We start from the raw sequence: 25,943 nt of genomic DNA, 5'->3' as shown, positions 1-25,943 counted from the left end.
GAAGATAATCATTTTCAACACAGCTATTGGCCACAGAGGCTAAATTTAACATCAACTACGACGAACAATTAAGCTCAAGGGAACATCATAATAAGTGAGCAGAAATGGAAGTTACTGTGCTTTGAACATTTGAGAGAATTCCCGTTTTCAATTTACAACAAAGTAAAATCTCTGAAATTTATTAACATTACAAAATCACCCATAGATATAACATGGACATTACATGGATATAACAATCATTTTGACTACTTGGAAATCAATATTACAATGACTACAATATGAATAATACTTTAAACATTTAAAAAATCTTTCAAGACCCAGAATGTATGACTTCCATATCGTTTTCAAAATGAGAAAGGGAGCATTGGGAAATCAACAAGCATAAGCAGTTATTGACAAGAGCACCCAAGGACAAACCCAACCAAGGAAGCACGAAACAGGCCTAGTCCAACTCCGAAGTACAACTCGTTACTTTCGAGGACAAAAATTCCGTGATTGAAGTGGCCGTGTGACAAGTGTCGTTGTCATGATGCAGCATCCACTTGTCTGCAATGTGCAATGTGCAAGTGAATAGGTGGGCTGTGGACCATCAGAAATGCCTTTCGAGGACAAAAATTCCGTGATGGAAGTGGCCGTGTGACAAGTGTCGTTGTCATGATGCAGCATCCACTTGTCTGCAATGTGCAAAACTGCACTCAAAATTTGATGTACGTTGAAGGCGTTTAACGGATCACCCATGACCCTTATTGTTAGACGTCGGTCTCATCTGACAAGAGCACGCACACATCGACCTTTCGGTCGGTTTTTGAAGTTGAAGGACTCCGTGAGCCACAAGTTCAATGTGTTCTCGGCCGTCCAAAAACGATTTGTGCCAGCGAAAAACTTCTGCTCTTGATGAATAAGTTTCCCAACAGGCCAGTTTCAGCTTTTCAGCGTCACTCTCACGGATTCCCCAAGTTTAATACAAAAGTTGATGTCATAACGTTGCTCTAAATTCCGCTGTTCCATTTCCGTAACACAAAACAAAAACACGACTTCCCTGATGGCGCTCTCAAAAATCACGTGATGGCTATACAGAGCTTAAACTCGGATTGAGCAGCTGGAAGTGATGAACACACCAGTCTGCACACGTAGAACAACAGAGCGTTGCCAGATCGCTTGCAGTGTTGTTAGTCTCATTTTTCTCACACGTCTCGTATGTGAAGATAAGTTTAATCATAACTCTTATTGTATTTTGTGTTGTTCCAGATATAATTGTTGTAAATATTTGTATAAGGAATTATTTGATGAGCGTGGAGGATGGAACGGATGCTATTTCGTTTGTGTTAAGACAACTGTAGTAAACGCTGGAGAGACGCCTAGATTGCATCTGTGGGCAGGAAAGAGTAATGAGGAAATAGGAATATGTGAAAAACATATGGATGATATTTCAGGGTAGTATACGCAAAACATGTCTTCACGTACATGACGTCACGTACATGACTTTAACGTACACGGCTATTACAAATGATTGAAGCGATTTCATAAATTCACTGTAGCTCCATTCATTGACATACGGTCACGACAGACTACAGATACGTAAAAAAACTCATAAAGTTTTGTTCGACTGAAGCCGCACTTCAGGTTTCTGCCGCCAGAGCGCTCGAGAGCGCAGTGAGACAAAATGGCGACAGGAGCCGAGAAAGCGTATGTCGTGCTTGAAATGCACTCACATCCGTCAGTCATAACAGTGCAACGACACTTCAGGACGAAGTTCAACAAAGATCCACCAACTGCTAACTCCATTAGGCGATGGTATGCACAGTTTAAAACTTCTGGATGCCTCTGTAAGGGGAAATCAACGGGTCGGCCTGCAGTGAGCGAAGAAACGGTTGAACGCGTGTGTGCAAGTTTCATGCATAGTGATGTGAAAGATTCAGTGTTTAAACCTCCTCTACCAAGAAACGTGCCAGAACTGCGAGCTCGCATCAACAATGCTTTCGAACTCATTGATGGGGACATGCTGCGCCGAGTGTGAGAGGAACTTGATTATCGGCTTGATGTCTGCCGAATCACTAAAGGGGCACATATCGAACATTTGTGAATGCCTAAAAAAACTTTTTGAGTTTTTGTATGTGTGTGCAAAGCATTGTGAAAATATCTCAAATAATAAAGTTATTGTAGAGCTGTGAAATCCTTCAATCATTTGTAATAACCCTGTAATAACAGAAATTTTTGTAGTGCGCATTAATGCACTTTTGGGGGAAGATGTGGTCACCATAGCAAATTTTAATTATCACTGTTATGGGAAAATATTCAGCCAAAAACCTCTGGGCGTGCACGTCCACATGGTCTACTTAGTGACATGCAGACGTTCGGAATATATAGAGAAATAACAGCCACACTGAGGCTAAACGCTGTGTGACCACGGATGGGCCATCACTTGCTCATCGTAGCAAAGATTCGACAAGGAAGTCTGTCTGCTAGAAAGAAGTCAATACTGACATGCAGAGGCAGACCACGACGTATTCCAGAAGCCCCATACAATAATTTGCTTACAAAGGGAAGTGGAAACAAGGCAATGCAGACGAGCGAGAAATGCCTTCGGAAGGCACATAAAAGGGCTGTGCGAACAGTAACACGTAGTCACTATCAAGTAGTCACCGTCAATAAGTTAGCATTAAGCAGTAGAAGCCGAAGCCGACGCCATGGCCAGTGGCATTGGAGGGAAACAATTACAGTCCTAACTGCAGTGACAACTGACGGAGTGGTAGAATTTCATCCAAGAGAAGACAGTAACAATCCGGCAAGGAGACACTACTGGTACACAAGTAGTAAGTGTTTTATAAGCGTTGTTGTATTTTCATGATTTGTGTTGAACAAGGATAGTTGGCCTTTGTCGCAAGTTCTTAGTGATCAGCATTCAACTGTTGGTGAGAACAAGTACCTACACTGTACTTTTCTTCTGTGAATTAGGCCAATGAGCCAATTGTTTTAGTAGACAACAGAACTAGTGGCAATGGTTGCACTCGTCTGAGAGTTAGGCACCCACGCTAATACAACTAATACTGGTTAAATAAGGCGATAGGTGGCTCTTGTCTCTTGGTAGGATGTTCAAGGACTCAATAAGAACGAAAGGGGTACCAGCTGACATATACGGGTGATTCACAAAGATATGCCATTATTTTAGTGTGGTATTCTACAAGTAAAACTAAAGAAAAATGTTCATATAAACGTAGGTCCTAGGACGTGTGTGGCTCGTGCTCGTACCGTCTCTTATTTTACATCCTGTATTTATTGCGTGCTGCCACCTTGTTATGTTGGAACAGCTTAATTCCCGTCGCTCCACAATCTTCCTCTCCCTGGACCTCGAACGTGCTTATGACCGCGTATGGCATTCCGGTCTCCTATTCAAGCTCCAAACCTTTGCCCTTCCCATTAACTACGCCCGTCTGATCGGCTCCTTTCTCTCCCGCCGTCCTTCCTATGTCACCATCCATAACACAGATTCCTACACCTTTTTCTCCTCCGCCGGTGTGTCCCTAGGCTCCGTCCTCTCCCCCCTTCTGTACCTTTTGTACACGGCGGACATACCGCCGCCGTCAGCCCCCGTCCACATTCTCCAGTTTGCCGATGACACCGCCTTCCTTGCCCTTGCCCCCACCCTACAGCGCTCCCAACACCTTCTCCAATCCCATCTTGACCGGTTCACCGCTTGGTGTAACCAGTGGCTGCTCAAGGTGAATCCTTCCAAAACCCAGGCGATCATTGTAGGCAAAACCACCCCTTCCTTCCGCCTCCTTGATTTCTAGATCACCATCTCTGGCAGTCCTATTGCCCTCACTCCCACCCTTAAGTACCTTGGCGTCACCTTCGACCGTCGCCTCTCCTGGAGTCCCCACCTCCGGACAATCCAAGCCAAGGCATGCTCCCGACTGAGTCTCCTCAAGCTCCTCTCCAGCCATACGTGGGGTCTGGACCCCTCCACCATTCTCCACACCTATAAATCCCTCATCCGCCCTATCCTTTGTTATGCCCATCCGGCTTGGATCTCCGCCCCCGCCCCTACTTTTTACAAATCCCTCCAAATCCTTGAACGCCATGCTCTCCGCCTCGCCTATCGCATCCGTCTCCCCTCCCCTACGTGGCTCCTGTACGATCTCATCCCCTTCCCCCACCTCCTCCTTTTCCTTGAAAGGATGTGGATCCTGTACACCTCCCGTAAACTCGATCCTCCTCACCCGCTTGTCTCCCCAATCCTCTCTCACCCCCGCCCGCTGCCACGCCTGTATTCCCACGTCCCACCCGGTCTCCATCTCTCCACCCTCCTTACCCTCTCCCAAGGTGGCTTCCGCCAGCTCCCCCTCCATGATGATGTCCTCCTCCCCTCCAGCTACCCCTCCTACCAACTTTGATCCTCCCTCCCTCTTCCTGTATCTGTTTCTTTGGGCACCCTCCATCCCTCCTCCCCTTCTCCCCACTCCTCCCCCAGGCCTCCCCTCCCCTGTCCTTCTACTCCTCCTCCCATCTCCTCAGCCATTGGCATCTCTGTTCTCCCCTCTCCACCCTCTCCACCCGCCTTCACCCTTCTTCCCCTCTTGGCAGGTCCCTGTACTCCCACACGCACAGTGTACATTCGCGTGTGTACGTGGACTTTCGCGCGCCGGAGATCATCGCCATCTGTGTGTCTTGTGTGTGACGTCGTTTTGTGTTTTTAGTGTCCGCCGTCACGCTTCTACGTTCACTTGTGCCGTCGGATTCATCAGTGTTATGTGCGCCGTGTCAACGTGTTTTCAGTGTTGTTATCGTCGCGTGTGAACGGCTCCGTGTTTTTTCTGTCTCTGTGAGCACTAGTTTTTGCTCATCACTCTATTCATTCTAATTCTCCGTTCTTGTCCTGTTATTGTCACCACTATGGCTGAAGAGCGGCGTAGCATGCCGCTGCCAGCCTACCTGGTTGTTCAGGTGTTAAAATAACAATAAAGTAAAAAAATAAAACTTGTTTTGTTGGTTTCAATTTCTGTTGTCACTGAGTTGCTGCTTTGTCTGCCCGTGAGCGGCAGCAGCAACGCCTATCAATATAGCCCTCACGTGATATCTTTGCTGCACTGTTATTACTTCCCAATTGTTGTCTGTGGTGGTTTCAGTTGGAACATGCCAGGAGTGCAGTTCGGGCCTGCCAGTCGGGGAGCTGGAATGCGGCACTAGTTTAGTCGTTTGGAGCATCAGCGAGGCCTGGATGTCCATGGCTCACCTGACCATTGCCGCCACACATTACATGAGCCGGGGACAGTCTTCGTGGATAATAGGTCGGTCGTCCTACTGGGCGATGTGATTTGGTTTTCCCATCGCATATGGGTTGTCTGTGTGTGTGTGTATGTACTACGGATTTGTCTTCGTGATTGCACAGCCACTGCTTAATGTCGTTCAAGTCTTCGTGCAAGTGTTTGTCAAACTGTGTGTGTAGTTGGTCTCATTTCCACTGACAACCTGTTTTAAATGTTGTTGTCGTACTGGCAGTGAGTCGGTCGGTTGGAGCGGATCAGCAAGCAAGTCTCCATGCGGTGCAGTCGGACGGACCCGCTGGCGATCTGTATGCAGGGTCGGAGCGTGTTGGGGCTGTTCCGAGTGCTACGAGGTTCGTAGCTCACCGACCCAGGACATGAAAGTTGAGAGTGGTGACTTAATTACTGAAGCCACGTCTGTTTACGTTGTCCCCTTGGTTGGTGGTTCGCTGTTGGCGATATTCCCGTCAGCAACAGCGAGTGTTCGAGTTGGTGAAGATTTAGTTGCCGTGTGGTGGAATTAATTATTTTTGTCGGTTTGAAATTCAAATGCACCAGCGGAATTTTCTGCCTTGTGGCTGTTAGTGTTCCGGTTACCTGCGCTGGTCGCTGACGTAAATTCAGGCAGTGTCCTTTCCTCACCTGTTGTCGCTGTCCAATCTATCTGACTAGTCAAGTCTTACATCGCTTGGCCTTAAATACTAATTAAAGTTTAAGTCTAGAGCCTTCTGTCTGAAAAAAAAATATTTATAGCAGTTGTACTTAATTCATGGGTCTTCAGCAGTTTTAGAATTAAAGACGTTTTCTGTCGATAGTCAAGCTTAGAAGTTGCGCTGTAATGTTTGGACAACTAAATAAAGTGTTATGTTTAGAGTGTAACTGACAGCCGCTCATTCTGGCCCCCCTTCCACAATTCCTACTACTTGTCCTGTCCTGTGGGTTTAGCAGGGCGTCTCAGGTCCCCAAATATTAAGTTACGGAATTACGGCTAATAACAGGTTTTGCTTGAAATTTACCAACTTCGCTAATATGAAACCATCGCAAAACTGAACGAGGTTAAAGTAAAGCACGATTTACATTTATCTTGTTGTTATTGAATCTAACAAAACATGTCCCAGACGGGTATCTGCAGTAGTTTTCCAGAACATCCAGAAAAACAAAGATTATTGTTCAAGTGAATTTCTTCATTTTCCACTAAGAATGTAGAAACGTTTCTGTCATTGTGGACAACCGTTACTGAGTTGTTTCAGTCATTACGTAACCTTGAAACGCGTTATTTTTCTGTATCGTTCAGTGAAAGAACATAATAACAACAGTGTATTTAAGTGGACATGAATTCATGTGTACTATGATATTAGTAAAAGCTGATTATCTGACACATTTATCAGTTTCAGTTAACGTTATTACCATCATTTTCCAAAATTAAATTCTCTACAACTTCTGTTGAAAAATTTGTGCAATTGTCTGGAATTTATAAAACAAATTGTGTCAATTTTAAGAAATTACTTCTTTGCTTCTCGAGATGTTCTGGAAAACTACTGCAGATACACGTCTGGTACATGTTTTATTAGATTCACCAGATCAATAACAACAAAATAAATGGAAATCATGCATTATCTTAATCTCGTACAGTGTTGTAATGGCTTCATATTAGCGAAGTTGCCAAATTTCAAGCAAAATCCTTTAATAGCCATAACTCCATAACTAAGCATTTGCGGACGTATGTTTATATGAACTTTTTTCTTTAGTTTTATTTATAGAATAACATATTAAAATATTAGCATACCTTCTTGAATCACGCAATATGTGTTAAGAGTGATTCTGACAGACATCTTACATATAAATCTGTTTAGTGGTGAATCAATGTGTTTAGCAGGAATTAAAAATTTATGTCACCTTGCTACCTCGACAGATTACCACCACTGTCAGATATCCTTCTTGTTCCATAGAACCAACCTTAAGCAACCAATGGTACTTTACACCTTTTCGACTCCCGTATAAAGGTAACTAGTGGAAAATATCCCTTACAAGAAAACAATATAGTATTCAAAGTCCTGATTGAGTCAAGGATGTCACCTCAAATCTGTGTAGGTAGATTGGAGCTGTGCTGGGATGCGACGACATTAATATGGGTTGTGTCTACTCTTCACCTTCATGGCAGCTAGAACTCCCCTGGGGACATTTTCAGTGGGTTTTAAAATGTGTGTGGAGGAATAAGAGCCGAAACCAGAGAAGGTACCGTTGATGGACGCTAGGCTTTGGAGGGAAGTCGGCGTTCCAACTCATCCCAGAAATGTTCCATTGGGTCTATCCTGGTCGGGAGACTGAAGGCCCAGTCCATTTTGGGAATGTTGTTATCCACACACCCTTGCCTCATAGAGAGGATGCATTGTCATGCTGATACAAATAATCATCGTTTTCGAACTGTTCCTATTCTGTACGTAATACAGAAAGTTGTAAAAAGTGTTAATACACGGGGTGACCCAGAAGTCCGTCAAGAATTTAAAATTCAGTACTTCACGGAATATATGTAGACAGAGGTAAAAAGTGGTGCACATGCCTGTAATGGGTTTTATTGAATCCAAAAAGGGTGCACAAATTGCCCAACAGAGAGCGCATCATGTGATGCAGAAACAGTGATTAGCATAACAATTGGTTTTTTGCAAAAACGGGTTTTTTATAACAAAGGCTCATCGCAGGTTGCCATCTTTTTACAGAGCAAATAAGGGATCGAGAGGAAGCCTACAAAATAAACATTCTAAATAGTGTTCTCTACTAAGAACACCAGGAATGTATTTAAAATGTGATTGCATGTTTTATTTCGCCTTATTGCTCGTGTTTATTTAGGGCTTTGCTTCCTTTTGCAAAGATTCATTCGATTTCACTTTTGGAAGGAATTCTCTACAGTTAAAATTGAAATTCACAGCTACTTGCAGTTCTGCTTTTATAAGCTCGCTGGTATATTCGTTGCAGACCTCTGCCCATTTATGATTCGTTAGGGAAAAAATTCTTTTGCATTTGAACTCAACTACTTGCAGCAAATTGGGATTTAAAAATTTTTGGCTGTAAAGAACGGAAAACATTAAGCTACCTTGTGCTTTCATTGCTTTTTAATAGATATTCCTTACTTCAAAACATCTCTCGCATTACAAAAACCATCGTACAAACAATCTTGATCTACATCAGTCTATCTGAACTCAGTTGTCTCTTGAGAATGCTTAAATTTTAACTGGGAACTTAGGCATAGTGGCATCTGGGACTCTACTGGCACTGGCAATTGGTCTTAAGATTTGAAATTCTTGACAAAATATATTTTCAGTGACACACACATTTCCATGAGATTTCACTATTGCTTCAGCTTTCGTAGCCTGCAACGTATTTTTTTCGTATCGCCAAAATCACTGAATTCATTCTTCGCGACTTTAATACTGGAGGCGAAGGTGTTGTAGTTGAGATTATGTTTCATTGTGTGATACACAAATATCAATTCTGCTGCAACAGGTCTGCTTAATCCACTTGTGGCTGAGCTATATCTAGCAGAAAAGGAGCTAGAAATCTTGGAAGATTTCTTTATGTTTTTTCCTTGTTTGAATAACCTAATGATATTAAAACAGTTATTACTAAATTAAATTCATGTTTACGTAGTTGTAAATTGCACCGATCACAAAAATCATTTTATAAAATTAACTTACCTGTAATTTTCGCATGGTGAGAGAGGAAACTATTGCTGCTGTGTTCCACACTAATTTCCTCCATACTAATTTCCCGTTTGTGGACAGAACAGAGGGCTTTGAAACAATTAGCTATAACAGGACGAATCGAGAAATATGTTTCTTCCCAACATGAACGGTAGGCCGGCCAGGGTGGCCGAGCGGTTCTAGGCGTACAGTCTGGAACCGCGCGACCGCTACGGTCGCAGGTTCGATCCTGCCTCGCGCATGGGTGTGTGTGAAGTCCTTAGGTTAGTTAAGTTTAAGTAGTTCTAAGTTCTAGGGGAATGATGACCTCAGAAGTTAAGTCCCATACATTAGATACATAACCTTCTGTTGTGTAAAGGAACAATCTGTGAAAATCTGAAGTCAATAACTGTCATAATTTGGAAGTTACAAAAAAAGTCAGTAAAAAACGTAATTATCCCACACTTAAACTACATCAATATATGTTAATAGTTCACCAACTTATTTATTATTGTAATTCTCTATAGGAACTTGCAAGTGTTCCAGCTTTGTATCGTGGGAACGAATCCACCAGTGGTTCCCCTACTAGTGGATGACGGATGTCCAAGCATGTCTGAATATATGATAGACTGCCAGAACGTTCGCGACTATATAGTTAAATTCCAGACGTAAAGTACAGCTTAAAGTTTTTCATTTTATTTGTTTAACAAGAGAGTTTGAGTTGCTTATTTTAATGACGTCACTGAGGTGAGAGCAGTGGTTGGTTCTTGCTGGATTTTGGCGCGAGCCGAGCCCTGAAAGTCAGTCCTGATTGGCCGTAATTCTGTACAGACAATAAGTGACAAGATAACTCATAAAGTTCTTTTTCACCTTCCAGGTGACACAATTTTGACACCCTGAAACCCTGATAACATGTGGACACCACAGGAGAAAGCTCAGTGTGTGATCTGGTTCATGCAGACGACATCACATTACCAAGCGCAACGAAACTTTCGAGAACGGTGTAGAATGCAACGACCATCCTGACCAACTATTCGTGTTTGGCATGCGTCGTTTATGGTAACAGATAGTGGTTTCCATAAAAAGGGGCCGGGCGCCACTCTGTTTCAGATGCCAACGTGAACGAGGTAAGGCAGGCGTTTGCAAGCAGTCCGACAAAATCAGAGTGCGTACGGGGCCAGAGAGTTGGGCATGACGCGATCAACAGTGCACAGTGTCTTTCATAAGAGGTGACAGCTCTATACGAGCAAGGTGCAGCTGCTTCAAGGTATTGAAACCTACGGCCAAACCTCAGCGCGATCAGTTTGCAGTGGTTATGCTGGGCAAGATTGACATAAACAACGACCTATTGGAAAAGATTTGTCAATTAGTCCTCATTCGGAATACTTCCACAAGACCACAAGTAGACGTCATTAAACTTTGCTTATTCGAACAAGGAAACTTGTGACACATACAGTCTGCTGTTTCTGATGCAGTGCAACAAAAGTAAATAAACGTTCTCGAGTAATTCTTCTCAGTAATGTGAAGGGAAAGTTCATTGCAAACAATTGTTCTTCAACGAAAAGAAAATAGTTTCTTGAGAGCGTAGATTACGTTCTCTTGGCCAATGAAAAGTTTGTCTTCAAAACTAACAAAGTACGCATTCAAAGTAGAGATGGGCAAAGCCGTTCATCCTTGGGAATTAGTTAACTGGTAATGGCTCTTTCTTGGGAACAGTTCATTTTTACTCGTCCACCGTTCATTGTGCTTGGTATATGGTTCTTATGAAAAACTGAAAATTAGTAGCATAGGTGACTGATGATTGAAAGCGCCGAGACGGGGCACTTGCCTTCCCCCTGGAGTACAGCGTTTTTATTCATTACAGAATGCTCACACACTTGTAATTTGCGTGATTCTGCAAAACATTTCGTTTATCTAACTGTAGCATTTTGTGGCTGATCACAGTGAAATAATATAAGGTGGCGCACGAAAAACGGGCCCCGAGTACAGACTGCTCGCCAATTACGCACGATTTGTTGATCGCTACGAACAGAATAGATAAACATGTAATAATTAATTAGTGAAGAAATAACAAATAAATTAATGCAAACAACTTCCAAACAATAGCTGACCATTGGTAAGCGACAATGAGCAATCTAGTACTCGGGGCCGATTTTTCGTGCGCCACCCTGTACCACTGAAATAATATTGTACGAGTTATCACATTCTCTTTACAGAATGTGACACCATACACTCGACTACGAAGCGCGGGCTTCATTCGGTTATAAGTCGGTCCCTTGGATAAAAAAAAGACGGAAAATGGCCACTCGTGTGTGCCTTGCCTACGTCCTTTGCATGTGTAATAACAAAAAATTCATGGCTTTTTACAAGTATTTCATCTGCTGTTTATCGAAATAGTGAAGTAAGCTGATACGCCGTTTTGTTACCTGAAAAGATGTATGTATTACATACTACATAATTTGTATGTAATTTACGTAATTATAAATTATATTTTAATTACCGGTCGTGGACGCTAAATAGAATACGAAATGTTGTGGACTGACAAGACAGCCAGTCGACAGTGACGGGTAACCGAAAGGCACGCGTTTACACACGCCGGCTGGCTTTAGGTCTGAAACAGGATACGTAATGAATGTTGTAAAGAAAAGTACGTAGCTGCTGGAATACTTAACTTTAATCCATCATTTGTATACAGCATTCTGGATGATACAAGTGAGACTCTCTCTAGATATGGTTAATGGCGCCTTGCTAGGAGCTTTCTGCTGGGTTCCGGGGCAAGTCGGCATTGCTGGGAATGAAAGGGCAGATCTCGCAGCCAAAGAGGCGTGTCTTGATCCACACGTATCTCAGTGTGCTATCCCGTTGCACGCACTCACCTCGCTGTTGAGCTCCCGAGTCATGTGTCGGTGGGAGGATGAGTGGCTGGAAGTGACTGACAATAAGCTTCGTCTAGTCAAGCCCACAACGCGTGTGTGGTGTACTTCCTTTCCGCCCCGTCGACGGGACGAGGTTCTCCTCACTCGGCTTCGAATAGGCCACAGCCCTTTGACGCATGGCTTCCTGCTCCGGCGAGAAGACCCTCCATTGTGTGGTGCTTGCGGCGTCCAGGTCACTGTGAGCCACATTTTACTGGATTGTGTTTTATTTTCTGACCAGCGGGCCTCGGCTGATTTGCCAGCGGACCTGCCAACTCTTTTAGGCAACACTCGGACGAATGTGGTTCAAGTTTTACAGTTCTGTGCCTTGTCAAATGCTTTTACAAAGATTTTAGGGAGAGGATATTAATTTGCTCACTGTGTGACAAGCTCGCCCATCTTTTATGTAAGTGGCCAGCCAATGACACTTTCCTGTGTCATTCTTGTTGCTATGTTTTCCCTTCCCTTAGCTTTTACTTTCTTATGTAGTAATTTCTCTCTTTTCCTGCTTTCTTTGAATGTGTTTTTCAGTTTTATTAGGTCTCTCCACATTCGTTCCTTTTAATGTGTGTCAGGGCGCTGATGACTTCGATGTTGAGCGCCCATAAACCCCAACACACACACACACACACACACGCCTTGCTAGGTCGTAGCCATGGACTTAGCTGAAGGCTATTCTAACTATCTCTCGACAAATGAGAGAAAGGCTTCGTCAGTGTAGTCGCTAGCAAAGTCGTCCTTACAACTGGGTCGAGTGCTAGTACGTCTCTCTAGACCTGCCGTGTGGTGGCGCTCGGTCTGCGATCACTGACAGTGGCGACACGCGGGTCCGACATGTACTAATGGACCGCGGCCGATTTAAAGCTACCACCTAGCAAGTGTGGTGTCTGGCGGTGACACCACACGAAAAGAATCAGAAGAGAGTTCAAAACAGGTTTGAAACAGATCTAGAATGGGCGTGCGAAGCGAACGAAACGAACAGCAAAAACTCGATACTGAACTATGAGCAGTCGGCAGTGGAACTGCGACGAGCGGCCACACGAAGAACGAGTCCGGCCAAGCGAGACCGAGACCGAGGCAGACGGGAACGGGAACGAGGCTGGAACGAGACCGGCCGACGTGCCGTTGCGGGAACGAGACCGACCGTTTCCCGTTCCCGGGAACTGTAAGCAGAAAGCCGCGACCGAAGTGAACTATGAAAGACCGTTCCTTAGAATTCGTTCCTCGCTAGTTCCGTTCATCTTGGTGGACCGTTCCTTTGGAGCCGTCAGTTCGCGAACGACCCGTCTCTAACTCACCAGCAGCACGACTTGTCCACGGCGCAGAGCACCAAGACTGGGAGCACAGGCTGCGGGAGGGCGCCCTCTGGGAGGCGAAGGCGACAGCCGATCGGTATGGTATCCAGACGGTGATGACACGTCAGTCGCTGGCTGGCAAAGACCGAACTGGCTCTAGCCGGCACCACGCCGGCAGAGATACTCATGCGGCGGAAGGTTACAAGTTTTATCGAACTTGCGGCGGATGCAGCGAGATGTGCAAGCCTGGAGCGACCCCTGTTGCTGTTTTCTGCACCCTCTGGGTGGTTACAGGGAGGCCCTCTCGAGGTTGAGCCGGATGCCGCGGAAACCAGCCTACATGCACGTGTCGAGCTGACGATAACCCACTAACGAGGCAAACTCCCCGTTGAATCCCCCTCAGATTTAGTGATAAACTGGCCCAGTAGATAGCCCGACAACAACTGAACAGAGATCAAGCATGAAATCGTGAAGAAGGTGCACTGGATAGAAAACAAAAGCAAAACAGAAACGGTGAACGGTCCAAGCTCAAGATGTGAATTGCAAGAATCAAGGCGTCGTGATTGTGTGCTCACGGAGTTAAGCTGCAACGCGCGAGATCTGTTTTCAACTCTCCCTCGGGGCCCTATTCCTTTCTCACAAAATTTTGAAGCCTCCGTTTGGTCATTGACTTGTCTGTTCTCCATCTGTAGTCTTTGCAGTTGTCATACTACAACCTGGTTATAGTATGTGAGTCATGTGGTAAGAATATACAGGGTGTTACAAAAAGGTACGGCCAAACTTTCAGGAAACATTCCTCACACACAAAGAAAGAAAATATGTTATGTGGACATGTGTCCGGAAACGCTTACTTTCCGTGTTACAGCTCATTTTATTACTTCTCTTCAAATCACATTAATCATGGAATGAAAACACACAGCAACAGAACGTACCAGCGTGACTACGAACACTTTGTTACAGGAAATGTGCAAAATGTCCTCCGTTAGCGAGGATACGTGCATCCACCCTCCGTCGCATGGAATCCCTGATGCGCTGATGCAGCCCTGGAGAATGGCGTGTTGTATCACATCCGTCCACAATACGAGCACGAGGATTCTCTACATTTGGTACCGGGGTTGCGTAGACAAGAGCTTTCAAATGCCCCCATAAATGAAAGTCAAGAGGGTTGAGGTCAGGAGAGCGTGGAGGCCACGGAATTGGTCCGCCTCTACCAATCCATCGGTCACCGAATCTGTTGTTGAGAAGCGTACGAACACTTCGACTGAAATGTGCAGGAGCTCCATCGTGCATGAACCACATGTTGTGTGCGTACTGGTAAAGGCACATGTTCTAGCAGCACAGGTAGAGTATCCCGCATGAAATCATGGCGATGAATCAAGGAAGTACAGTACATACTGACGAAACTAAAATGAGCTCTAACATGGAAATTAAGCGTTTCCGGACACATGTCCACATAACATCTTATTTGTGTAGCCGGCCGAAGTGGCCGTGCGGTTAAAGGCGCTGCAGTCTGGAACCGCAAGACCGCTACGGTCGCAGGTTCGAATCCTGCCTCGGGCGTGGATGTTTGTGATGTCCTTAGGTTAGTTAGGTTTAACTAGTTGTAAGTTCTAGGGGACTAATGACCTCAGCAGTTGAGTCCCATAGTGCTCAGAGCCATTTTCTTTATTTGTGTGTGACGAATGCTTCCTGAAAGTTTGGCCGTACCTTTTTGTAACACCCTGTATAGGGTGAGCACAAAGTCTTGCCCTGATTATAACAATGTATTACAGAATAACCATTTTACATGGTAATTTATATTTGATGCCATTACATAGGTTAGCGTTATTAGATTTTTTGAAGACCACTTACGTTAGTAAACCTTAACGTGTGCTCCCTTGGTAGCTCGGAGAATGTCGAGACGGTATTCCAGTTCCTGCCATGTGTTTCGTAGCGTGTTTTCTGTCACAGTACCCACAGCAGCTTCAATCCTAGCCTTCAGTTCGTCGAAGTCAGCAACTGGTGTGACGAAGACTCTGTCCATGATATTGCCCCAGAAAAAAAGTCAAGGGATGTAATGTGTGGAGAGCGGGCTGGCCAGGGTGTTGGACCGTTCCTTCCAGTCCACCGATCCGCAAATGTTTCATCCAGGAAATCACGCTCTATCAAAGCCCAGTGGGGGGTGGAGTGGGGGTGGGGGGATGCTTCGTCTTGCTGGAAAATTATCCGTGGTTGACATTCTTCTAACTGTGGGGCAATGAACTGTTGCAAAACGCCTAAGTAAATGTTAGCGGTAATGGAGTTTTGGGCGAAGAAAAACGGTCCAAATACCTTGGTATGCACGAGGCCGCACCAAACATTCACTTTTTCGCTGTCTTGCTGTAACTGTACAGTAGCATGTGGAGACTCTGAACCACATATACGGACATTATGCCTATTTACCATTCCATTGACATGAAAGATGGATTCATCGGTAAAGCATATGCGATTTAAGTAATCGTTAGCGCCATCAATCCTGTTGAGAATCTCAGTTACAAATTCAGCACGTGTCAGCAAATCATTTGGTTGCAAGGCCTGCACGATTTGCACTTTGTAAGCATGCAACCTAAGCATTTCATGAAGAATGTTCACCACACTTGCTTGTGGTATTTGAAGTTCACGTGATTCTTGACGAACTGATTTAGACGGACTCCGTTGGAAACGATTGCCGATTTTTTTTTTCCTTATTGAGTTTTGATCTCCCCCCCCCCCCCCCCCCCGGAGGGGGCGGGCAGGCAGCAGCTTAGTACGCCGCTTTTCAGCCTACAGAATTTGTTTTAAAAAGAGTGCATGGGGGCTTTACTTTTATATATATAATAAGAATGCAAATATTTTTGGTAGCTGTATGTCCGATTACGCAAGTCTCGTAAACGGCTGGCCCTGACTAGTATTATTACGCAATCTGACTGCTTAGAATGACAACAAGAATGTAAGAAAATTTCTGTTAGCACAATTAATTAATTAAGTCCCCAGCAACTATAAAACCTACGAAACAACAAACACAAGTGTAGCTGTTCTGTATGTGGTAGTATGACTCAACGCACATCTGCCACGGTTCTTCTTCAACAAGACAAGAATTTTTAAATACCAATTATACTGACGTGATAAAAGAAAATTAGAAATACTATAATTGCACAAGAAAACCAGAATTACACTCTAATACAAGAACACACGCCAGATGCTTTGTTGACTGAACCTGTAATGACACATTATTCAGGTCACTGAAAGAATAAAAGAATAAAAGAAAATACCTCCATATATATTGACGAAATGCACTCTGACCATTACAATATCTCCATTAGAACAACATCTGCTATCTCTCCCATCAAACCACTGCATAAAACATGGAACAACACTCTCCACTACCACGTCTCACTCTGACTTCACGACAAGCAGTGTCCACCACAACTTCTCGGTAAGAACTGCCTGCCGCTACTTTTCAATAATCACTGCCAGTGGAGGCGGCGGAACAATACTCTCTGGCGCGATCTTTGGCGCTGTGGCTCAGTGTAGCCACCTTTCAAGAGGAAGATAATAAATAATAAAAACAGGCGATAAAATCGGAGACTTAAATGGTAACATGTCGGAAAAAAACGGGGAACTTAAAGCATAGAAACAATGAGATGATGATACTAATAAAATACACATGAAGCAGACAGGTAAAATAATAGACAGACAATTAAAAAAAACACGGCGACAGTCTGGTTTGTGTTCGCAAGAGACATAAAATTCACACCCAGCGACAGCATGATTTCTGTTCGCAACACTTCGGAAAGACGAACAACACTGAACACTCACTTGAACACTGCACTAAAAAGTTGGCAAATATGACATACCACAGCCGAGGGCAGGTGGGGGGGAACCTGGACAGATGATGGGAAAATAAAAAAGGGGGGAAGGAGAGGAAAAACGAAGGGGGGGAACAGGAGGAAAGGAGCCGAGGACCCATAAGAGGGGGGGGGGGGTTGCTGGGTAGACGTGACAGGGAGTGGGGAAGGCAGAGGAGGGGAATACGAAATGACTCAGGGGGGAGAAGGGAGATAGGGAGAGGGTAGGTGGGGAGAAAACAGGATGGAAGGGGCGGAAGAGGGAGCCCAGGGAAAAGTCGGAGGAAAGGACGGGGGTGAGGATCAGATAGGAGGGATAAATGGAGGGAGAGAGGGCGTCATCCGGTAGGGGTTGATGGAAGCCACCTTGGGAAAGGAGATGAAGGGTGTAGAGATGGAGGGTAGGGGGGACACAACAGTGAAGCCGTGGCAGGGGGCGGGGATGGGAGAGGAGAGGAGCAACCAGGGGGTGAGGGGGAATCAAGGCGGCAGGAGATGTAGAGTATGCGGAGATGTTCGAGGAATAGGAGCAGATGGGGGAAAGGAATGAGATCATAGAGGATCCGCGTGGGGGACGGGAGGCGTACACGGAAGGCGAGGCGGAACGATTGCTGAACACAATCAACAGTTGTATCACTCACATGGGGCCTGCCACTTCGAGGACGATCTTCAACGCTGCCTGTTTCGTTAAACCTTGCATACCATCGCTTTATTGATTTAACATCAGGAGGGCTGCGTCCATAAGAAGCCCGAAATTTACGCTGAACACTGATGGGCGACTTTGTTTCGTGAAACCAAGGCACTCATTACGCTTTCTCCTGCTTCGACGCCATTTCGCCAGCAACTAACGTGACCTAACAGACCGCGTCGGCGTTGTGGAGCACTAGCGCCATCTATTGGTGGCAACAACTAGTAACACTAACCTATGTAATGGCATCAAATGTACCTTATTATGTCAAACGGTTATTCTGTTATATAAATTTTTATAATCAGGGCAAGAGTTTGTGCTCACCCTGTATTACCGTTGCAAGTAAATGAGATGAGTAGTGAGAGCAGGCGGGATGCTGAAATGACCTCTCACAGAAATGAAAACAACATACAAAATGTGAACTATGTTATAACAAAGGAATTCAAGAGACAAAACTTCCAAAACGGAACGCAAGAGGCATAACATGTGTTACTTGCGTAGAACAAATAGGATGTACATAGACTGAAGGCCCCTTCCCTACACCTCGATGTGGGAAACGGAAGTTACAGCACGGCACAATCACAAATTTGAATATAACGAACAGACACGTCAATGACTGGATGGACAGTTCATAATTCTGTGAAACGATATGGGGTAAGACTGAGATCAAAAAATGAGTCTCCGTCTTTGGAGGCCAACACCGTGACCACGTAACAACGAAGCCACGGCTATTGAAGTTAAAACGATGTTGCCCAGGTTAAGCTTGGACCGTTCACTGTTTTAGTTTTACATTTTTGTTTTACATTTTTGTCACAGTTCAGTACATCTTCTTCCTGTTTTCATCCTTGGCCTGTGTTCAGTTTTTGACGGGCAATCAATTGGGCCATCCTTACCACTAAATCTGAGGGAATGGTAATTGAATCAAGGTCCTACGCTGCCGACAGGCGTTGATGTACATCAACAGGGACAGTTGAAAAATGTGTGCCCCGATCGGGACTCGAACCCGGGATCTCCTGCTTACATGACAGATGCTCTATCCACCTGAGGCACCGAGGGCGCAGAGGATAGTGCGACTGCAGGGACTTATCCCTTACACGCTCCCCGTGAGACCCACATTAAGAACTTAATGTCCACACACTACATTCGTAGTGCCCCTGCCCATTAGATTTGTTGTGACTTGGCAAGACAGCCAAGCCACTATGATTGGTAGCCGAAAGGCACGCGTTTAAGCGCACGCAGGCTGGCGTGAGGTCTGGAACAGTGAAAGGAGTTGAGTCTAGTAAAAATAATACGTAGCAGCTGGAATACTTAACTTTAATCCATAATTGGTGAACATCGATCTGACGGTACATGCATCACAAGATAAATAGCAAATGATAATGGCGCCTTGCTAGGTCGTAGCAAATGACGTAGCTGAAGGCTATGCTAACTATCGTCTCGGCAAATGAGAGCGTAATTTGTCAGTGAACCATCTCTAGCAAAGTCGGCTGTACAACTGGGGCGAGTGCTAGGAAGTGCCTCTAGACCTGCCGTGTGGCGGCGCTCGGTCTGCAATCACTGACAGTGGCGACACGCGGGTACGTCGTATACTAACGGACCGCGGCCGATTTAAAGGCTACCACGTAGCAAGTGTGGTGTCTGGCGGTGACACCACAAGATTCATTACTCGCGGTGGACAATCTTACCGAGTCCCGTCAGAGTTCGGGCAATACGTGTGTGTCCGCACAGAAGAAGAAGGTTAATGGCCGGTTAGCCTTAACTATATGAAGATGGTATCTGTTCTGTAGGACACGTCCGAAAGAACAGATAGCATCTTCATATAAATCTGAGGGAGTTTCTCTTGTAAGTACAGAGCTTAGCGGGTTGGCTGCGTCGAAGGCGGCGCCAAGAGACACCAATTTGTTTCTCCGATGAGGCAACGTTTCATATATCCGGCAAAACTGAGTCCTCATAACGTTTACATATGGGATTCACTGCATCCTCATGTTACTCGTGTAATGGAAAGAGACAGTCAAAGTTTGGTGTGCACTAATGCACTATTGCATCATTAGTACATTCTTTTTCATCGAGTCTGTCGCCAGTGATGGTGTTTACCCAGACACGTTACGAGAGTCTGCTGTGCCACCTTTGGGACACTTGCAACCTGATGTCATATTCCAGGAGGATCTGGCGCCACTACACTGGTTCCTAAATGTCCGTCAATTTCTAGATGATGTTTCCGGATAGGTGGGGTGGACAAGATGGTCCTATTCGATGGCCGGCACGATCCCCTGATCTCACATCGCTAGATTTCTTCTTGTGGGGTTTTGTAAGGGATCTGGTATACCGAACCAGGGCTAGAGATATACAGGGTTTGAATGCACACGTTCGCAATGCATTTGAGCATGTCACCACGGAGATCCCGAAACGTACGTGGAGAGAAATGGAAAACCGACTAGATATTATTCGTGTCACTAGGGATGCACACGTTGATATGTACGAGGCCGAGTCAAATGAAAACCTTAAATTTGTAATAAGAAAACGAAATTTCACACCGTTATCCTGTAAGTCGGTAAGCGTGCTACAAACAGCGGGCAGAATGGCCTGTAGGTGGCAGCATAGTGCAGATGCACACATACTGTCGCAGTATCAGTAAAAAGATGGCCGCCCCACTTGCGACTTGCACCAGGGAAGAACAGCGTTCTGTTATTCGGTTTTTGCGTAGTGAAGGTGTGAAACCTATTGAAATACATCGACGAATGAAGGTTCAGTACGGTGATGCATGTTTGCCACAGCAGCATGTCTACGAATGGAGCAGGAAGTTCACAAATGGTGTGACTTCAGTGGAAGATGCTCCTCGTCCAGGCCAGGAGCTGAAGCCATAGTGAGGGAAACAGCTGAGTGACACTGTATGACACTGCAGCATGTTTACAGATTAGTCATGGGTGCAGCACTGCACATTGTGCATGATGTGCTCCAGTTTCGCAAAGTGTCTGCAAGATGGGTGCCACGGCAGCTGACTCCTGAAATGAGGGAACTACGTGTTGATGCTTGTGAAGAGCTTCTTCGGCGCTTTGAACGAGAAGATGATGGCTTCCTTGCAAGAATCGTTACTGGGGACTAAACCTGGGTTCACTTCCACCAACTGGAAACGAAGAGAGCGAGGAAGGAATGGCGCCATTCATCACCAAAACCAAATAAGTTGAGAACAGAACCACCAGCTTGGAAGATTATGCTGATTCTCCTTTGGGACGAAAAAGGCGTAATTTTGGAGCATTACATGCCTAGAGGGACCACTGTCACCACTGCATCATGCACAGATCTCCTAAAAATCATCTACGGCCTGCAATCAAATCAAAGTGACGTGGATTGCTGCCAGCAAGTGTCCTTTTGCAACATGACAATGCAAGGTTCAAAATGGTTCAAATGGCTCTGAGCACTATGGGACTTAACATCTATGGTCATCAGTCCCCTAGAACTTAGAACTACTTAAACCTAACGAACCTAAGGACAGCACACGACACCCAGCCATCACGAGGCAGAGAAAATCCCTGACCCCGCCGGGAATCGAACCCGGGAACCCGGGCGTGGGAAGCGAGAACGCTACCGCACGACCACGAGAGACAATGCAAGGCGCCACACTGCCCGTACAACAGTTGCAACAATCACAAACCTGCATTTTGAGTGTCTTCGTCATCCACCATACTCCCCAGACCTTGCCGCAAGTGATTTCCATGTGTCTGGACCACTCAAAGACGCAGTGGGAGGAAAGAAGTTCCGTTCTGATGAAGAGGTACGCCACGCGGTGCGTGAGTGGTTGCGCGAACTATCAAAAGAATTTTTTTTCTAGAGGAATTTATGTTATGCACTTTGTAAGCGCTGGAGGACTTGCATTGAGCGTTGGGGAGATTATGTTGAAAAGTGATACATCTTTGTACCACTTCTGCACAATAAATAATATTTAAAAAAATATTTAAGGTTTTTATTTGACTCACCCTCGTATGAATGAGGAAACAAAACTTTTTTACTTATTTTGTCACAAGTTGAAAACTATTTGTTAATATCTAGTATAATTTTAAGATTATTTAAGTCTTAAGTTGTAAAGATAATTTATGGATACCCTGTACATCTACAACTATTTGTGCACTATTTTTAAGTAACTGCTCCGACGTTGTTCCATGTGAGGCAAGTGTTAATCATGCAGTGGTGGTCATCTTCCCAGTGAAATACGCACGCAGCTGTAAAACTACCTCTAATACGCCGACGCTTTAACGTTGCTTTCTACAAGAGGACAATTGAGCATCCTTAGCGAGAAATTAGTTTTGAAGAGTGGGCTGATTTTGTATTTCACGACTCTACACATTGGATATGACGTTGGAAAGCTTACCAAAAAAAATTAGGAAAACCTGGAAAGGCAGACTGAACAAGAGCGGGAATGTTCCAGTGGGCAACGCCTTGGTAGCGGAAACTGTTTCTAAAAGCGGTAACCTTCAACTAAGAATGAATTCAGCCTGCGCTGTTCATCCATCTACGACTCTACGAGTCTTGTCTTCAGCGAGTATTTCCTTTAGAGAGCACCGTCACGTATAAAACAAGTTTTTCACGTTTTTCTCCGCTTTCCGCTCCGTGCTCGATATTACCAAGCAGAGGTTCCTGCTTCCGCGAACATAAGAAAAAGGCAAGACAGAAGATACTTCTGAGTTCGCAAATGGAGACGGCCTTTGCGATAAAATCTTGCCGGAGACTATTCTTCCACTCGCAGGCAATCTGCCAACGTGCTCGTTTCTTACACTGCTTCACCGGCGAAAGTGAGAAATATTGGCTAGTCTGCTTGCTGCAGGGCGATCTCCGCAGAACAGAAAGAACTGGAGGGAATTCGCTCACCGTAATGGCTCCCGAAGAACTGGAGCATAGTTTCGAGGCACGTGTGCACTTCATGTCAATAGCTAAAAAGCCTCTATATGAAATTGCAGCAGAAAATAGCGAACCCAAGACATGGCTGATCATTAGTTCGGATCAGAAATTTGTGAGATATTTTCACTGACACACACAACACAACCTACATAAGCACACCACTACATCTCCTGATCACAACAAAGAAAGAACCTATGATGATAGCTGCACCTACAAACTGGTTCGATCAACAGTTGTGGATAAGTTTGTGCTCGCATCCAAAGATGTTACCTCTACTTCACCTACCCTCTACTAGGGTTCATACAACACCACGAGAATGCGACCGATGAAAATTATACTTTTCTAAAGGGTTAGATCTTTTGAGGGGCAAAATCTTTAGCCAGCAACCATCGTGAATGACACGGTCGTGGAGCCACGGCATGTGCCTTACTTTAAATGAATGAATCGATGCGTCAGTACAGTGACTTCGACCTGCTGCGCCTAACAATGCTTGTGCTAGGCAGATCTTGAAAATAAATATCTTCAACATTTCGCGGCCCTCTCAACAACTGTGTAAATATTAATTTTAATTTTAACAATTAACAGCCTCAGTTGCACTGTTTGCCTAGAATTTACCTAGGTTTCAGTCGGGATAACCCAACCTTCTTCAGAATAACAGTAACTACCGACTTTCCATAGTGGACATCGTCAAGCTAAAACTACAAATCCATTAATTATCGTCAGACTGTAAAAACTTATCTGGCACTGCCTCGGCCCCACTTCGCGACCGCGATGCGGCAGCCACGAGTGCTGTACTGGAGCCGACCGTAGCGTCATGAGGCCCGCCTAGGCGGACAGAATACCTTGTGCCTGAGCATAAACTGTGTGATGGGTACTTGTTGGCACAAGACGTGAACTTAACTCCTGACCTGGAATTTGCTAGTAAAGTGAAATAAAAGGCACAGCTGAGGAAAAGGGCGTATATGTTAACTTGTGCAGAACGTAATTAGATCGACTGTCTTAACATTTATGAAGTATTCATTGGTCATGGTATGAGGAAGACATGTGCTTACAAGGTATGGCCTATCTAGGAAAATTTTTGTGCTTAATCACGAAGTTTAATCACCTAAGAAGGAGTTGGAATAATAATGTAAAGCCAACATCATCATTATTACGACTAGGTCTAGAAGTTTTCAAGGCATAATTGTTAAGCACTTGCTTAGCTATGGTTACAACGCATGAACATCTTATTCACTTACAACACAAATGGTCATGACTGAACTTAGGAACAAGTCTATATCTAATCTGTAACATCCGGCAATACGAGCGATATAAAATAGATGGTCATTATTCAAGATTAGTATATTTGACCTGAAATGGTCTAGAATCATGTCAAAAACTAATACATGTGCCTGATTGAGCTTCTTGGCGAATTTATGGTTATGAGCAGGGGAAATGTGGCGGCAATGGGGTACGGAGTTTGCCTCCATGGAGGTGATCCACACACATACTGTAAGAACTGTGTGTGGACCACTGCTATCATAATTCGGGCCTGGTGACCAGTGTCATTGAACTTTGGGGATGACAGCGGAAATATGCTTAAAGCTAAAGTGTGACTTGACGAACATCGCTCCGGTCAACACACTTAAAATAATTGACCGACATAGGTCAATACGTACTTAAAGAACTAGTCTAACTAGTTTAACCATTTCCCGTCATCCTCCCAGAATTCTAGGCAAACAGTGCAACTGAGGCTGTTAATTATTAAAATTGTTGTTGTTGTTGTGGTCTTCAGTCCTGAGACTGGTTTGATGCAGCTCTCCGTGCTACTCTATCCTGTGCAAGCTTCTTCATCTCCCAGTACCTACTGCAACCTACATCCTTCTGAATCTGCTTAGTGTATTCATCTCTTGGTCTCCCCCTACGATTTTTACCCTCCACTCTGCCCTCCAATACTAAATTGGTGATCCCTTGATGCCTCAGAACATGTCCTACCAACCGATCCCTTCTTCTGGTCAAGTTGTGCCACAAACTTCTCTTCTCCCCAATCCTATTCAATACTTCCTCATTAGTTATGTCATCTACCCATCTAATCTTCAGCATTCTTCTGTAGCACCACATTTCGAAAGCATCTATTCTCTTCTTGTCCAAACTATTCACCGTCCATGTTTCACTTCCATACATGGCTACACTCCATACAAATACTTTCAGAAATGACTTCCTGACACTTAAATCTATACTCGATGTTAACAAATTTCTCTTCTTCAGAAACGCATTCCTTGCCATTGCCAGTCTACATTTTATATCCTCTCTACTTCGACCATCATGTTATTTTGCTCCCCAAATAGCAAAACTCCTTTACTACTTTAAGTGTCTCATTTCCTAATCTAATTCCCTCAGCATCACCCGACTTAATTCGACTACATTCCATTATCCTTTTTTTGCTTTTGTTGATGTTCATCTTATACCCTCCTTTCAAGACACTGGTCCATTCCGTTCAACTGCTCTTTCAAGTCCTTTGCTGTCTCTGACAGAATTACAATGTCATCGGCGAACCTCAAAGTTTTTATTTCTTCTCCATGGATTTCTGAGCACTATGGGACTTAACATCTAGGTCATCAGTCCCCTAGAACTTAGAACTACTTAAACCTAACTAACCTAAGGACATCACACACATCCATGCCCGAGGCAGGATTCGAACCTGTTACCGTAGCGGTCGCGCGGTTCCAGACTGCAGTGCCTAGAACCGCTCGGCCACCAAGGCCGGCGGTCGGCCTGGGATTGTAAGACTAGCGCGCGTTTAGGTGAGACAGGTAGCCTGCCCAACGACTTCTTAATCTGAAGGCAACCCAACCGACCGAAAGCCGACCGACCAATCAACAAGATCAATTCCGCTCCACGCATACAGCAGAACGACCACAGAATATTCGCGCCCACAACTACCAACAACACCTCAGCTGTCGAACTACATGCCGCGCTGGACAGCAACAACACCACGAGGGAAGTACACTGCCTAAAATTACGTCAACGACCAGGGTAGGTAACCGGAAGGTCAACGGCCACGAGGCAGAAGATACCGCTGGTCTACTTTAATAACAGGGAATAAATTACGAGGGCAGTTCAATAAGTAATGCAACAGATTTTTTTTTCCGAAACAGGGGTTGTTTTATTCAGCATTGAAATACACCAGGTTATTCCCCAATCTTTTAGCTACAAAACACTATTTTTCTACGTAATCTCCATTCAATGCTACGGCCTTACGCCACCTTGAAATGAGGGCCTGTATGCCTGCACGGTACCATTCCACTGGTCGATGTCGGAGCCAACGTCGTACTGCATCAATAACTTCTTCATCATCCGCGTTGTGCCTCCCACGGATTGCGTCCT

This window comes from Schistocerca cancellata, chromosome 2 (genome assembly GCF_023864275.1).
Source record: "Schistocerca cancellata isolate TAMUIC-IGC-003103 chromosome 2, iqSchCanc2.1, whole genome shotgun sequence".
In the NCBI taxonomy this organism is placed as follows: domain Eukaryota; kingdom Metazoa; phylum Arthropoda; class Insecta; order Orthoptera; family Acrididae; genus Schistocerca; species Schistocerca cancellata.
Note: the sequence above shows the minus strand (reverse complement) of the source record.